Source organism: Taudactylus pleione, unplaced genomic scaffold (genome assembly GCF_031769625.1).
Source record: "Taudactylus pleione unplaced genomic scaffold, aTauple2 ptg000061l, whole genome shotgun sequence".
Taxonomy (NCBI): domain Eukaryota; kingdom Metazoa; phylum Chordata; class Amphibia; order Anura; family Myobatrachidae; genus Taudactylus; species Taudactylus pleione.
Window position 1 is genome coordinate 19,851,106 of NW_028284463.1, and position 16,805 is coordinate 19,867,910.

Here is a 16,805-nt window from a genome sequence, read left to right on the forward strand (position 1 = left end):
TAGCAGACGAGCAATGTACGTGCTAGGATTGTGCCCAGGTAGGAAATGATTTGGCCTGTGGCTTCTGTACTCTGGTTATTGGTATTTGGTGCCCTCTAGTGGTGGAAGCTTGTAAATATCTGTACTATGGCTTGCTGCTCTCTATGATCAACTTTTGATAGAAGAAAATTCAGGCTATTTATATAGTCCCTGCCATAGGCGAAACTAGGGGGTGGTCCAGGGGTGCACCGGACCACCCATTAGCCTCTGCTGCCAAATCGCTATTTTTTTTAATGTAATTAGTCCTCTCCCGGTCAGGAAGGCGTTAACGCTGCTCAGTCTGCTCTACACACAGGGCTCACCAGACCGGGAGGATATTTTCTGCGGCTCCGCCTCCCCTGTGTCCAAAGTCCAAACCAACAGATGAATTCTTCTTGCGGCTGCGCGCGCGGTGATGTCATGACGTCGGGCCGTGCGTTCAGCGCTCTAGCGAGGAGCTACCTTGATGCCCTACATTTGGAGGAGGAGGACCTGATCCCTGCTGTCTTTCCAACGCTGCCGCTTGCAGTGAAGGGGACTTACCGGGGGCAGCAGCAGCAGCAGCCAGCTCCCTCTCACCTCTACACACGGCACAGACAGAGACAGATGATATGTGAGTGGTGAGGAGAATTGGGGAGGCGGGGCCTGGTGTAAGAGAGTCTGACTGCACTAGTCGGTAATCGGGTGGGAGGAACAGCAAGACCCTGGTGACAAAGTACACTAATCCAAGCACCCCAGCACCCATTATACCCCCCTCCCACCCATATACACATTATACCCCCCTTCCTCCGCCCATACATACATTACACCCCCCTCCCTCCACTCATACACACATTATACCCCCCTCCCCCACCCGCACATTATACCCCCCTCCCCCACCCATACAGACATTATACACCCCCACCCATACACACATTAAATGTATCTCCCCCCACCCATACACACCTTATACACCTCCTCCCACTAACCATACACACATTATACACCCCCACCCATACACACATTATACACCTCCTTTCTCCTCAAAGATTATACACCCCCATACACAAATTATACACCTCCCTTCCACTAATAGATTATACATCCCCATACAGACATTATACCCTCCTGTCCCCAGACACATTATACTCACCTCAATACTAGTACACATACAAATCCATTCCCGCCCCTCTCCCCCACGCGCACACACAGGCACACTGTACCCCTTCCACCACTACAATCACATATCCCCCTACCACCACACACTCTTCCCCCTCCGCCCTTGCACAGGCACACTGTACCCCTCCACCACTACACAGACATCTCTCCCCCCTCCGCTCCTGCACAGGCACACTGTACCCCCTCCACCACTACACAAACACACATCTCTCCCCCCTCTGCCCCTGCACAGGCATACTGTACCCCCTCCACCACTACACAAACACATCTCTTCCCCCTCCGCCCTTGCACAAGCATACTGTACCCCCTCCACCACTACACAGACACATCTCTCCGCCCCTGCACAGGCACACTGTACCCCCTCCACCACTACACAGAAACATATTTCCACCCCTGCCCCTACACAGGCATACTGTACCCCCCTCCACAACTAAACAGACACTCAACTCTTTGCTGCCTAACTAATGGTCACAAAACAAATTGCCATACTTCCAATAGCTTTCCTGGTAGCCTGTTTTAGTGGGGCGCTGCGCCTTGCTCGATTCTAGTGGGCAGAATGTGCTCTGCCCCTCTTAGCGGTGCCCCACTAAAACAGCCTGCGGGTGCTGTCCCCACCAGCGTTCTGCAGTGTCCCGCGGGTGGGGAAAATAGCAGTGCCGCATTCACCACCACTGTATGGATGGCGGATGCACATCAGTGCTAGGGGGCAGCCTGGCAGGTCCATAAGTGCCAGGCACGCCCCCAAGAGTGATGAAAAGGGAACGTGCCTTAAAGACACGCCCCCTTTTCCTGTGGCCTTTGGCACACACAGGGGTCCCTCTTTCTCGGTCCGGTGCCCGGCACTGGAACTACAAAGAACAGTACTCCCAAAGTAACACAAGTTCTAGCGAGAGGTTGGAACTGGGACCACCCATTACCAGATGTCTAGTTTCGCCTATGGTCCCTGCAAGTTATTTTTAGTACATATTGGGGACATTTTCATTAAAAATGAAAATATCTGCCGTGATACAGCCTGTTGATAATCGCGGCAGTGCTGCGCTTATTAATATATAGGACCATAAATATCATTACATTTATGAGGGCATTCATGCAAAATTCTTGTTATGTGTTCTAAATGATATATATTCCAGATAGAATTGCTCAGCGGTCTAGCACCATTTTTAGGCTTTGCAGCCCAGACTTCATTCAAGACATTTGCAGTCAGTGAATTGTTAAAGTTGTCTTATAATAACATAAACACCTTGTAAGCAGGGGAAAACTGGGCTCTGAAAGGGACCCTGCCAAAAAAAAATCTGAAGTAGCCTCATGTAGGCAGGACCAATCAAATGTAGGCATGGTTAGAAAACCATTAACCCAAGTCACAATACAATAAGAAAGCATCTATGTGACTGCCATACAATCCCAAGTGCATTCATATGACCGCGCTGCAGTGCAGACAGCATCCATGTGGCCACCATACTGTACAGATGGCATTCCAGTGACCGCCAAACAGTACATTGGACATCCCAGTAACCATTGTACAGTACATTGAGCATCCCAGTGGCCTCCATACAGTACACATTTCTTCTCAATGACTGTTATACAGTACGGACAGCAACCCAGTGATGTCATACAATACACTGTATTGTCATACTGTACTGTATTGTCTGTCATAATTCCAGCATATACAGGATCACAGTAAGTCATTTGATGCGGCAGTAAGCCATCCTGCCTGAGCTGAATGTTTTTATTTTAGATGTGAGCACCATTCCAGAGCACTGGAGCAAGTCCGGGAGCCTGGAGGAACAGCAGAAGAACCTAGCACTTCCCTGGACATATAAGTACATATTGGGCTCTATAGCAGTACATCTCTAACAGTGCATGTGTTCCAGATCTCCTAGTTGGTGCACAGGTTATTTATTACTGGCTGATACATGTTAAAAGATACACAGGTGGTGCTAATTATTTCATTTGTGATACTGAAAAGAACATGTAGCACTAGTAAAATTCTATTATATTACTATTTCTACTGTGGTCATGGTATGTGCTGGGGAGGGGGGTTTCCAGGCAGACTGAAACCCCCCCTGCGTTTGCCTATGCCCTCCCCACCCCTAACCCCCCTCCTCCGCATTTTTACCATAAACAGTTTCCTAACATTTTATTAACTTCTCCTTTTGTAGCCTTAAGGTGCTTATAATAGGGCACCCCAGACAGCTGTACCCCATGATAACATAACTAGTTCCTAATGGGAGAAGCTAATTGCAGGAAGGAATAGTTATTGTGCAACAAGTGGATATAAATGCAGCTCCAACAACTAATTTCAATGGAATATAGAGATTATACAATTTACCTGAATACTCTGGCAGATCTCCGACATTTCTGGATAGTGTGCCTCTGGCTGGGGAATGCCACTGGACCCAGGGCTAGCTCCAGGTCTGCTAGCATCCTGTGCAAGACATTTTGGAGTGCCCTTTAATTCATTGCCCCCCACAGTCAGAAAAAAAATAAAACAAACATTGATTAATTTTATATATACAAGAACCAGCGCTAAATAAGATGGACGGTGTGATAAAAAACACAATGATTTATTTAAAAAGCATCAATATATAAATGTCTCTAGACAAATGTTCTAAAAAGTTCATATTAGAACCAAAATAAATATCTGCTTCTGTATACTTAGACAGCTGGACCTAGGACAACCTCCAATACGTCCCAAGATGAAGTGATTTCTGAAGGCAACACTTATTTACCATGAAGTGGTGTAGCAGTGACCAACACAGTCCTTAGCATCCTAGACGCCATACTTTATAGGCTGTCAAATAGATCCACATGGAAGGTTCCAACAGAGCCGTAACTAGACTTTTTGGTACCCTGTGCCAGAGAGAGCATTGGCACCCCCACCCCCATTTTTCAAATAGGGACATAAGATAGTGCACCTGAAAAAGGGCCATGGCCTTACGGGGAAGGGCCAGGGAAGAGATGGGGCAGCCAGGAGATGCTGGGGATAAAAGAAGAGGAAGCTACAAGTGAGAATGATAATAAACAGGAAAATAGACAGGCCCAGACAGCGCCCTCTGCCCTGCGGTGCCCTGTGCCACGGCACAGGTGGCACCACCCCAGTTACTGCCCTGGGTCCCAGTATTTGTCAAAGGGTCCCAGGAGGAGTATAACAAAATCCAAATGATACGCCAGCAGTTGTACAGGGGAGCTGTCTAACTATACAGAAGAAGATATTTATTTTGGTTCTAATATGAACTTTTTATAACATTTGTCTTGAGACATTTATATATTGATGCTTTTTAAATAAATCATTGTGTTTTTTTTATCACACCATCCATCTTATTTAGTGCTGGTTCTTGTATATATATGTTGTTGTTTGTGTGACAGCGTGCTCACTCCCCCTTTTTGTTTACTGTGTATTGATTAATTTTAATTGCCCTCCCATCAGCTCTCATCACTGCCCTCAGCACCATCCTCAGCCACTCATCACTGTCCTCATTCCCTCAGCACCGTCTATAGCCCCTCATCACCATCCTCTTCATCTCAACCCCTCATCGCCGTACACAGCCCCTCATGACCTCAGTACCTCATTACCGAAGACACTCATCACTGTCTTCATTCCCTCATCACCGTCCTCAGCCCCTCATCACCGTCCTCATCGCCGTACACAGCCCCTCATCACCGTCCTCATCGCCGTACACAGCCCCTCATCACTGTCTTCATTGCCGTACACACAGCCCCTCATCACCATCCTCATCGCTGTACACAGCCCCTCATCGCCGTACACAGCCCCTCATCACCATCCTCATTGCCGTACACAGCCCCTCATCACTGTCTTCATTCCCTCATCACCGTCCTCAGCGCCGTACACAGCCCCTCATCATAGTCCTCATTCCCTCATCACCGTCCTCAGCCCCTCATCACTGTCCTCATTCCCTCATCACCATCTTCAACCCCTCATCACCATCCTCATCGCCGTACACAGCCCCTCATCATTGTCCTCATCGCCGTACACAGCCCCTCATCATCATCCTCATTCCCTCATCACCATCCTCATCGCCATACAGAGCCCCTCATCACCATCCTCATTCCCTCATCACCGTCCTCAACTCCTCATCACTGTTTTCATTCCCTCATCGCCGTCTTCAGCCCCTCATCACTGTCCTCATTCCCTCATCACCATATATAGCCCCTCATCACCGTCCTCATTGCCGTACACAGCCCCTCATGACCTCAGCACCTCAGACACTCATCACTGTCCTCATTCCCTCATCACCATCCTCAGCCCATCATCACCATACATAGCCCCTCATCACTGTCCTCATCGCCGTACACAGCCCCTCATAATCATCCTCATTCCATCATCACCGTCCTCAGCCCCTCATCACTGTCCTTACTCCCTGATCACCGTCCTCAGCCCCTCATCACTGTCCTCATTCCCTCATCACCGTACACAGCCCCTCAAGACCTCATCACCTCATTCCCTCATCACTGTCCTCATTCCCTCATCACCGTTCTCAGCCCCTCATCACCGTACACAACCCCGCATTACCATCCTCATCGCCGTACACAGCCCCTCATCACCATCCTCATTCCCTCATCACCACCCTCATTCCCTCAGCACTGTCCTCATTCCCTCATCACTATCCTCAGCCCTTCAACTCCGTCCTCATCATCACAGTATACAGCCCCTCATCACCATCCTCATCGCCATCCTCATCACCGTACACAGCCCCTCATCACCGACCTCAGCCCCTCATCACTGTCCTCATTCCCTCATCACCATATATAGCCCCTCATCACCGTCCTCATTGCCGTTCACAGCCCCTCATGACCTCAGCACCTCAGACACTCATCACTGTCCTCATTCCCTCATCACCATCCTCAGCCCATCATCACCATACATAGCCCCTCATCACTGTCCTCATCGCCGTACACAGCCCCTCATAATCATCCTCATTCCATCATCACCGTCCTCTGCCCCTCATCACTGTCCTTACTCCCTGATCACCATCCTCAGCCCCTCATCATTGTCCTCATTCCCTCATCACCGTACACAGCCCCTCAAGACCTCATCACCTCAGACACTCATCACTGTCCTCATTCCCTCATCACCGTTCTCAGCCCCTCATCACCGTACACAACCCCGCATTACCATCCTCATCGCCGTACACAGCCCCTCATCACCATCCTCATTCCCTCATCACCACCCTCATTCCCTCAGCACTGTCCTCATTCCCTCATCACTATCCTCAGCCCTTCATCTCCGTCCTCATCATCACAGTATACAGCCCCTCATCACCATCCTCATCGCCATCCTCATCACTGTCCTCATCACCGACCTCAGCCCCTCATCACCGTCCTCATCACTGTACCCAGCCGCTCATCACCGTCCTCATCACTATACCCAGCCCCTCATCACCGTCCTCATTGCCATACACAGCCCCTCATCACTGTCCTCAGCCCCTCATCACTGTCCTCAGCCCCTCATCACTGTCCTCAGCCCCTCATCACTGTCCTCAGCCCCTCATCACTGTCCTCAGCCCCTCATCACTGTCCTCAGCCCCTCATCACCGTCCTCAGCCCCTCATCACCGTCCTCAGCCCCTCATCACCGTCCTCAGCCCCTCATCACCGTCCTCAGCCCCTCATCACCGTCCTCAGCCCCTCATCACCGTCCTCAGCCCCTCATCACCGTCCTCAGCCCCTCATCACCGTCCTCAGCCCCTCATCACCGTCCTCAGCCCCTCATCACCGTCCTCAGCCCCTCATCACCGTCCTCAGCCCCTCATCACCGTCCTCAGCCCCTCATCACCGTCCTCAGCCCCTCATCATCATCCGCATCACCGTACACAGCCCCTCATCACCATCCACATCGCCGTACACAGCCCCTCATCACCACCCTCATTCCCTCAGCACTGTCCTCATTCCCTCATCACTATCCTCAGCCCTTCATCTCCGTCCTCATCATCACAGTATACAGCCCCTTATCACCATCCTCATCGCCATCCTCATCACCGTACACAGCCCCTCATCACTGTCCTCATCACCGACCACAACCCCTCATCACTGTCCTCATCACTGTACCCAGCCCATCATCATCGTCCTCATCACTATACCCAGCCCCTCATCACTATACCCAGCCCCTCATCACTGTCCTCAGCCCCTCATCACTGTCCTCAGCCCCTCATCACTGTCCTCAGCCCCTCATCACTGTCCTCAGCCCCTCATCACTGTCCTCAGCCCCTCATCACTGTCCTCAGCCCCTCATCACTGTACCCAGCCCCTCATCACCGTCCTCATCACTATACCCAGCCCCTCATCACCGTCCTCATCGCCATACACAGCCCTTCATCACTGTCCTCAGCCCCTCATCACTGTCCTCAGCCCCTCATCACTGTCCTCAGCCCCTCATCACTGTCCTCAGCCCCTCATCACTGTCCTCAGCCCCTCATCATTGTCTTCAGCCCCTCATCATCATCCGCATCACCGTACACAGCCCCTCATCACCATCCACATCGCCGTACACAGCCCCTCATCACCGTCATCATTCCCTCATCACCGTCATCATTCCCTCATCACCGTCATCATTCCCTCATCACCGTCATCATTCCCTCATCACCGTCATCATTCCCTCATCACCGTCATCATTCCCTCATCACCGTCCTCAGCCCCTCATCACCGTCCTCATTCCCTCATCACCATCTTCAGCCCCTCATCACCGTCCTCAGCCCCTCATCACTGTCCTCAGCCCCTCATCACTGTCCTCAGCCCCTCATCACCGTCCTCAGCCCTTCATCACCGTCCTCAGCCCTTCATCACCGTCCTCAGCCCTTCATCACCGTCCTCAGCCCTTCATCACCGTCCTCAGCCCTTCATCACCGTCCTCAGCCCTTCATCACCGTCCTCATTCCCTCATCACCGTCCTCAGCCCCTCATCACCGTCCTCAGCCCCTCATCACTGTCCTCATTGCCATACACAGCCCCTCATCACTGTCTTCATTGCCGTACACACAGCCCCTCATCACCATCCTCATCGCTGTACACAGCCCCTCATCGCCGTACACAGCCCCTCATCACCATCCTCATTGCCGTACACAGCCCCTCATCACTGTCTTCATTCCCTCATCACCGTCCTCAGCGCCGTACACAGCCCCTCATCATCGTCCTCATTCCCTCATCACCGTCCTCAGCCCCTCATCACTGTCCTCATTCCCTCATCACCATCTTCAACCCCTCATCACCATCCTCATCGCCGTACACAGCCCCTCATCATTGTCCTCATCGCCGTACACAGCCCCTCATCATCATCCTCATTCCCTCATCACCATCCTCATCGCCATACAGAGCCCCTCATCACCATCCTCATTCCCTCATCACCGTCCTCAACTCCTCATCACTGTTCTCATTCCCTCATCGCCGTCTTCAGCCCCTCATCACTGTCCTCATTCCCTCATCACAATATATAGCCCCTCATCACCGTCCTCATTGCCGTACACAGCCCCTCTTGACCTCAGCACCTCAGACACTCATCACTGTCCTCATTCCCTCATCACCATCCTCAGCCCATCATCACCATACATAGCCCCTCATCACTGTCCTCATCGCCGTACACAGCCCCTCATAATCATCCTCATTCCATCATCACCGTCCTCAGCCCCTCATCACTGTCCTTACTCCCTGATCACCATCCTCAGCCCCTCATCACTGTCCTCATTCCCTCATCACCGTACACAGCCCCTTAAGACCTCATCACCTCAGACACTCATCACTGTCCTCATTCCCTCATCACCGTTCTCAGCCCCTAATCACCGTACACAACCCCGCATTACCATCCTCATCGCCGTACACAGCCCCTCATCACCACCCTCATTCCCTCATCACCACCCTCATTCCCTCAGCACTGTCCTCATTCCCTCATCACTATCCTCAGCCCTTCAACTCCGTCCTCATCATCACAGTATACAGCCCCTCATCACCATCCTCATCGCCATCCTCATCACCGTACACAGCCCCTCATCACGTCCTCAGCCTCTCATCACCGTCCTCAGCCCCTCATCATTGTCTTCAGCCCCTCATCATCATCCGCATCACCGTACACAGCCCCTCATCACCATCCACATCGCCGTACACAGCCCCTCATCACCACCCTCATTCCCTCAGCACTGTCCTCATTCCCTCATCACTATCCTCAGCCCTTCATCTCCGTCCTCATCATCACAGTATACAGCCCCTTATCACCATCCTCATCGCCATCCTCATCACCGTACACAGCCCCTCATCACCGACCACAGCCCCTCATCACTGTCCTCATCACTGTACCCAGCCCATCATCATCGTCCTTATCACTGTCCTCAGCCCCTCATCACTGTCCTCAGCCCCTCATCACTGTCCTCAGCCCCTCATCACTGTCCTCAGCCCCTCATCACTGTCCTCAGCCCCTCATCACTGTCCTCATCACTGTACCCAGCCCCTCATCACCGTCCTCATCACTATACCCAGCCCCTCATCACCGTCCTCATCGCCATACACAGCCCTTCATCACTGTCCTCAGCCCCTCATCACCGTCCTCAGCCCCTCATCACCGTCCTCAGCCCCTCATCACCGTCCTCAGCCCCTCATCACCGTCCTCAGCCCCTCATCACCGTCCTCAGCCCCTCATCACCGTCCTCAGCCCCTCATCACCGTCCTCAGCCCCTCATCACCGTCCTCAGCCCCTCATCACCGTCCTCAGCCCCTCATCACCGTCCTCAGCCTCTCATCACCGTCCTCAGCCTCTCATCACCGTCCTCAGCCTCTCATCACCGTCCTCAGCCTCTCATCACCGTCCTCAGCCTCTCATCACCGTCCTCAGCCTCTCATCACCGTCCTCAGCCTCTCATCACCGTCCTCAGCCTCTCATCACCGTCCTCAGCCTCTCATCACCGTCCTCAGCCTCTCATCACCGTCCTCAGCCTCTCATCACCGTCCTCAGCCCCTCATCATTGTCTTCAGCCCCTCATCATCATCCGCATCACCGTACACAGCCCCTCATCACCATCCACATCGCCGTACACAGCCCCTCATCACTGTCCTCATTCCCTCATCACTGTCCTCATTCCCTCATCACTGTCCTCATTCCCTCATCACCGTCATCATTCCCTCATCACCGTCATCATTCCCTCATCACCGTCATCATTCCCTCATCACCGTCCTCAGCCCCTCATCACCATCTTCAGCCCCTCATCACCGTCATCATTCCCTCATCACCGTCCTCAGCCCCTCATCACTGTCCTCAGCCCCTCATCACTGTCCTCAGCCCCTCATCACTGTCCTCAGCCCCTCATCACTGTCCTCAGCCCCTCATCACTGTCCTCAGCCCCTCATCACTGTCCTCAGCCCCTCATCACTGTCCTCAGCCCCTCATCACTGTCCTCAGCCCCTCATCACTGTCCTCAGCCCCTCATCACTGTCCTCAGCCCCTCATCACTGTCCTCAGCCCCTCATCACCGTCCTCAGCCCCTCATCACCGTCCTCAGCCCTTCATCACCGTCCTCAGCCCTTCATTACCGTCCTCATTCCCTCATCACCATCCTCAGCCCCTCATCACCGTCCTCAGCCCCTCATCACTGTCCTCATTGCCATACACAGCCCCTCATCACTGTCTTCATTGCCGTACACACAGCCCCTCATCACCATCCTCATCGCTGTACACAGCCCCTCATCGCCGTACACAGCCCCTCATCACCATCCTCATTGCCGTACACAGCCCCTCATCACTGTCTTCATTCCCTCATCACCGTCCTCAGCGCCGTACACAGCCCCTCATCATCGTCCTCATTCCCTCATCACAGTCCTTATTCCCTCATCACCATCTTCAACCCCTCATCACCATCCTCATCGCCGTACACAGCCCCTCATCATTGTCCTCATCGCCATACAGAGCCCCTCATCACCATCCTCATTCCCTCATCACCGTCCTCAACTCCTCATCACTGTTCTCATTCCCTCATCGCCGTCTTCAGCCCCTCATCACTGTCCTCATTCCCTCATCACAATATATAGCCCCTCATCACGTCCTCATTGCCGTACACAGCCCCTCTTGACCTCAGCACCTCAGACACTCATCACTGTCCTCATTCCCTCATCACCATCCTCAGCCCATCATCACCATACATAGCCCCTCATCACTGTCCTCATCGCCGTACACAGCCCCTCATAATCATCCTCATTCCATCATCACCGTCCTCAGCCCCTCATTACTGTCCTTACTCCCTGATCACCATCCTCAGCCCCTCATCACTGTCCTCATTCCCTCATCACCGTACACAACCCCTTAAGACCTCATCACCTCAGACACTCATCACTGTCCTCATTCCCTCATCACCGTTCTCAGCCCCTCATCACCGTACACAACCCCGCATTACCATCCTCATCGCCGTACACAGCCCCTCATCACCACCCTCATTCCCTCATCACCACCCTCATTCCCTCAGCACTGTCCTCATTTCCTCATCACTATCCTCAGCCCTTCAACTCCGTCCTCATCATCACAGTATACAGCCCCTCATCACCATCCTCATCGCCATCCTCATCACCGTACACAGCCCCTCATCACTGTCCTCATCACCGACCTCAGCCCCTCATCACTGTCCTCATTCCCTCATCACCATATATAGCCCCTCATCACCGTCCTCATTTCCGTACACAGCCCCTCATGACCTCAGCACCTCAGACACTCATCACTGTCCTCATTCCCTCATCACCATCCTCAGCCCATCATCACCATACATAGCCCCTCATCACTGTCCTCATCGCCGTACACAACCCCTCATAATCATCCTCATTCCATCATCACCGTCCTCTGCCCCTCATCACTGTCCTTACTCCCTGATCACCATCCTCAGCCCCTCATCACTGTCCTCATTCCCTCATCACCGTACACAGCCCCTCAAGACCTCATCACCTCAGACACTCATCACTGTCCTCATTCCCTCATCACCGTACACAACCCCGCATTACCATCCTCATCGCCGTACACAGCCCCTCATCACCATGCTCATTCCCTCATCACCACCCTCATTCCCTCAGCACTGTCCTCATTCCCTCATCACTATCCTCAGCCCTTCATCTCCATCCTCATCATCACAGTATACAGCCCCTCATCACTGTCCTCATCACCGACCTCAGCCCCTCATCACCGTCCTCATCACTGTACCCAGCCGCTCATCACCGTCCTCATCACTATACCCAGCCCCTCATCACCGTCCTCATTGCCATACACAGCCCCTCATCACTGTCCTCAGCCCCTCATCACTGTCCTCAGCCCCTCATCACTGTCCTCAGCCCCTCATCACTGTCCTCAGCCCCTCATCACTGTCCTCAGCCCCTCATCACTGTCCTCAGCCCCTCATCACTGTCCTCAGCCCCTCATCACTGTCCTCAGCCCCTCATCACTGTCCTCAGCCCCTCATCACTGTCCTCAGCCCCTCATCACTGTCCTCAGCCTCTCATCACTGTCCTCAGCCTCTCATCACCGTCCTCAGCCTCTCATCACCGTCCTCAGCCTCTCATCACCGTCCTCAGCCTCTCATCACCATCCTCAGCCCGTCATCATTGTCTTCAGCCCCTCATCATCATCCGCATCACCGTACACAGCCCCTCATCACCATCCACATCGCCGTACACAGCCCCTCATCACTGTCCTCATTCCCTCATCACCATCTTCAGCCTCTCATCACTGTCCTCAGCCCCTCATCACTGTCCTCAGCCCCTCATCACTGTCCTCAGCCCCTCATCACTGTCCTCAGCCCCTCATCACTGTCCTCAGCCCCTCATCACTGTCCTCAGCCCCTCATCACTGTCCTCAGCCCCTCATCACTGTCCTCAGCCCCTCATCACCGTCCTCAGCCCCTCATCACCGTCCTCAGCCCCTCATCACCGTCCTCAGCCCCTCATCACCGTCCTCAGCCCCTCATCACCGTCCTCATTCCCTCATCACCGTCCTCATTCCCTCATCACTGTCCTCATTCCCTCATCACCGTCCTCATTCCCTCATCACTGTCCTCATTCCCTCATCACTGTCCTCTTCACAGTACACAGCCCCTCATCATGGTCCTCATTCACGTACACAGCCCCTCATCACACCATCCTAAGCTCTTCATCACTCAGCCGTTCAGCACCGTCCTCAACCCCTCATCAGCCTTCTCAGCCCCTTATAACCTCAACCACTCATTACTGTCTTCATTCCCTCATCACCTCAGCACCGTCTCCAGCCTCTAAACACCGCCCTCATTGCCGTACACAGTCCCTCATCACCTCATCATCCTCAGACCCTCATCACTTCAGCCGCACATCTCTCAGCACCTCAGCCCCCTATTTCACCTCAGCGCTCATCACTATCCTCAGCCCCTCATCACCTTAGCCCAGGGGCATATCTATAATGGGTACAGGGTGTGCGGTGCCTGCACCCATATTATTTAAAACTTACCTCTCCGAGGTTCCGCGCTGGGTGTCAGCACTGTACAAAAAGCTGGAAAAATGTCCGCCACGGCCATTTTTCCAGCTTTTTGCGCATGCGCAGTAGACTCGGGGCACCCTCTAGTGCCCTGAGTATACTAATGCTCCGGTGGCCAGTCAGCTGCGTCAGTCGGCTACCGGGTGCCGGGAAGAGAAGAGGGGGCCCCGGAGAGAACATGGGCCCCCTCCTCTCTAAAGACACCCTGCCTCAGCCGCTCATCTCTCAGCACCTCAGCCCCCTATTTCACCTTAGCCCATTACCATCCTCAGCCACTTAGTGACCTCAGCACTCATCACTATCCTCAGCACCGCAGCTGCGCAGCCTGGGTCAGTGGCTCACTCACTCTGCACAGGCTGGGGCAAAGTGCGGTAACATGACCTATGATGTCAAGTCACTGAGTCGCCATCTGTTGGGTCACACTATGGGGTGGAGCACCTTTGCAGTGCTAAGCTGGAATGGGCCTCAAGCTGTTTCTGTGTTAATATCGGGTTTGTAAAGTATGGTGAAAGACAAAGATGAAATGTAAGCTGTCACGAGCAGGGACCTCTTCCCGCATGTGTTACTCTTTCCCTTACTTATACTATCATCTACTCCTTACTCCCAGCAACGGCAAATAGCACTTTGTTGCTGGTGTCCTGCTGTTGTTTAATGATGAACCACATACAAGTCATAGAAGTAAAGTGAGTGTTGGAACTATCATAAAAAGGGGTCTTATGTTAAAATTATGTAGTAAAGCCAGGGCGGCAACAGAAATCTCAGGCCATGGTACACTGATATCTCTGGGGGCCCCACCTCCTCACCACCACCCTTGACCCTACACCCACACATCCCTCCCTTGCATGTGTGATATATGATGCATGATAATGTTAATTAAAAGATATGCCAGCCTTTAATTAATGTAAAAATACACTATGATTGCCACACTGTCTCTCTGACTGATGATGCAGGCTGTAGTTCTTGTCTGCCGTCTCTTCCAAGGTCTTCATGTTGACAGTGCTGTAAATGCCTCAATTGTAGGAAAGAGAGTGTTTGCAGCCAGCCATCCATTCTCAGTCCTCTGCCCCCTCATCATCATCCTCAGCCCAAATGCCCCTCATCGCCTTTCTCAGCCTCAGACCCTCATCATCATCCACAGCCCTCAGCACCTTCAAAAGCCCCTGATCACCATCATCAGTGACAGCACCCATCACCTTCCTCAGCTCCCTCACCTTAGTCAGCTCCCAGCCCCTCACCACAGTAGCCAGATGACGTGAAGCAACGTGACCTATACGGTCACGCCATTGTGTCGCCGACTGCAAGGTTACACCTGGGCAGCATCTGAACCACCTGTAGGCGTCCAGTGTTGCCCGCTCCAGGCTACAAGGGAGCTACGCAGTGGGTATGGGGTGGCACCCTTGTGTGGCCTCTGAGCTGGAATGGGCCTCGAGCCAGCCCTGACTGGTTCTACTACCAGCTTACAGTACACATCCATACTGAGCAGAATGCCACCTTCTCCTGCAAAACTGTTCTTCTCTTCTCTGTAAGTAGCAGTTGCCATGATTTTGGCTCTTCTTCTGTTACTGTGGTCTGTGAGCAAATGTTATCCTTTACCAGCCTTACAGCTAAACAATTCAGGGTGACACGGAAGTGTGGCAACACTTCATATTAATATATGGATAATGCATAGACACAATAATGGGGAGACATGGCGCTGGAGCAAGTTCATGCTTTGACATGCACTCCCCTCAAAATACTGAAATTCACCAGTGGAGAGGACTGGGCCAGCATGTGGGGGCAAGTTCAAGTGAAGAAAAATCCATCAGGGGAAGTGTCATTCTGGGACAATAGAGGGCTCACGGGAGAAATACAATGGTAGGGATTCATGAAATGGCACAGATACAGAGGTCTATTCATCATCACTTAATTTTCACAAAAGCAGGTGAAAATTAACATTTTCACCTGCAATTGTAAAAATTAAGTTATCGGGCCATTCATCAAGAGAGTAAAGCAGAAGATATCACAGATATCTCCTACTTACCTTCCTCTAGCGAAATGGCCTGCTGTCCCCATACACTAGTATCACAGATATCTCCTACTTACCTTCCTCTTGCGGAATGGCCCGCTGTCCCCATACACTAGTATCACAGATATCTCCTACTTACCTTCCTCTTGCGGAATGGCCCGCTGTTCCCATACACTAGTATGGGGACAGAATTAATCAAGCTCCGAAAATATAATATTTTCGGAGCTTGACTATGGGAGCATTCGCCATCTTCAGATGGTGAATGCTCCTGCTGCGGGCTCGCAACCCGCTCCTTCCCTATGGGAAGGAGGTCCGGGTTGCGATGAGGGATCCTTTTGGATCCCTCCACCTCTATCCAGCTCCTTCCGTTGGACATCGGGTGCTTGTGTGCAGTCCCATCACTGCTCTGACAGGAGCAGCAAAAAGATTCACTGCTTTGAAAAGGAGCAGTGAAACAGTTCGCGGGGACAGCTGATATCGCATCAGCTGTCACCGCGCCAGAGCAATAATTTATTTCTCTGGTAGCCGCTGCGAGTTAGAATGTTATTTATCGGGGTACTGAAGTCGAACATAGCAGCAGCGAGAGTCCAGAATCATCTCTATTTCGAGCTCAACTCCCAAACTGAGTTTGGACTTTGCAAGCTCTAGGAAGAGCTGCTTGCAATTGATTGAGGATGAGGGGCTTCAGAAATGAAACATGAAAAGAGTTTGGAATCCATAGGAATGGTGAAAGCTTCAGTTTGTAGGCTACTGGGTTGATTACCTTGATGATTGGGAAAGGCCCGATGAAGCGAGATGCAAATTTCATGAAGGATAACCAAACCCTGTCTCCGACATGGAGGTTAGGAACAGCTCTTCTTTTCCTGTCAGCAAAGATTTTATAATGACTGAAGATTCCTTTAATGCCGAATGTACCTCTTTCCAAATTCTTGCAAACTATTGGAGGGAGAATTAGCTGGCTGCTTGTTCATCAAATGCTGGCAATTACTGAAATTCTGGAACTCGGGGATAATGCCCAAATACCGTGAGAAAAGGTGTCGACCCAGAGGAGTTGTGGTAGGAGTTATTGTGGGCCAAATCTGCCTATGGCAGAAGCTCCATCCAGTCATCCTGGAAAGGCGAGATATACAAGCGTAGGAAATTCTCTAAG

At 52.2% G+C, this 16,805-nt stretch overlaps 1 long non-coding RNA gene across 1 annotated transcript in view; it reads left to right on the forward strand.

Moving 5' to 3' along the window:
- Positions 1-481: 481 nt before the first annotated feature.
- Positions 482-16,805, forward strand: part of LOC148535132 (uncharacterized) — a 31,212-nt gene continuing 14,888 nt past the window's right edge. Inside the window, exons 1-2 of the long non-coding RNA XR_015876458.1 lie at positions 482-631; positions 2,912-2,996. This is a non-coding gene — a long non-coding RNA (uncharacterized LOC148535132). The remainder of the gene's footprint in view (positions 632-2,911; positions 2,997-16,805) is intronic.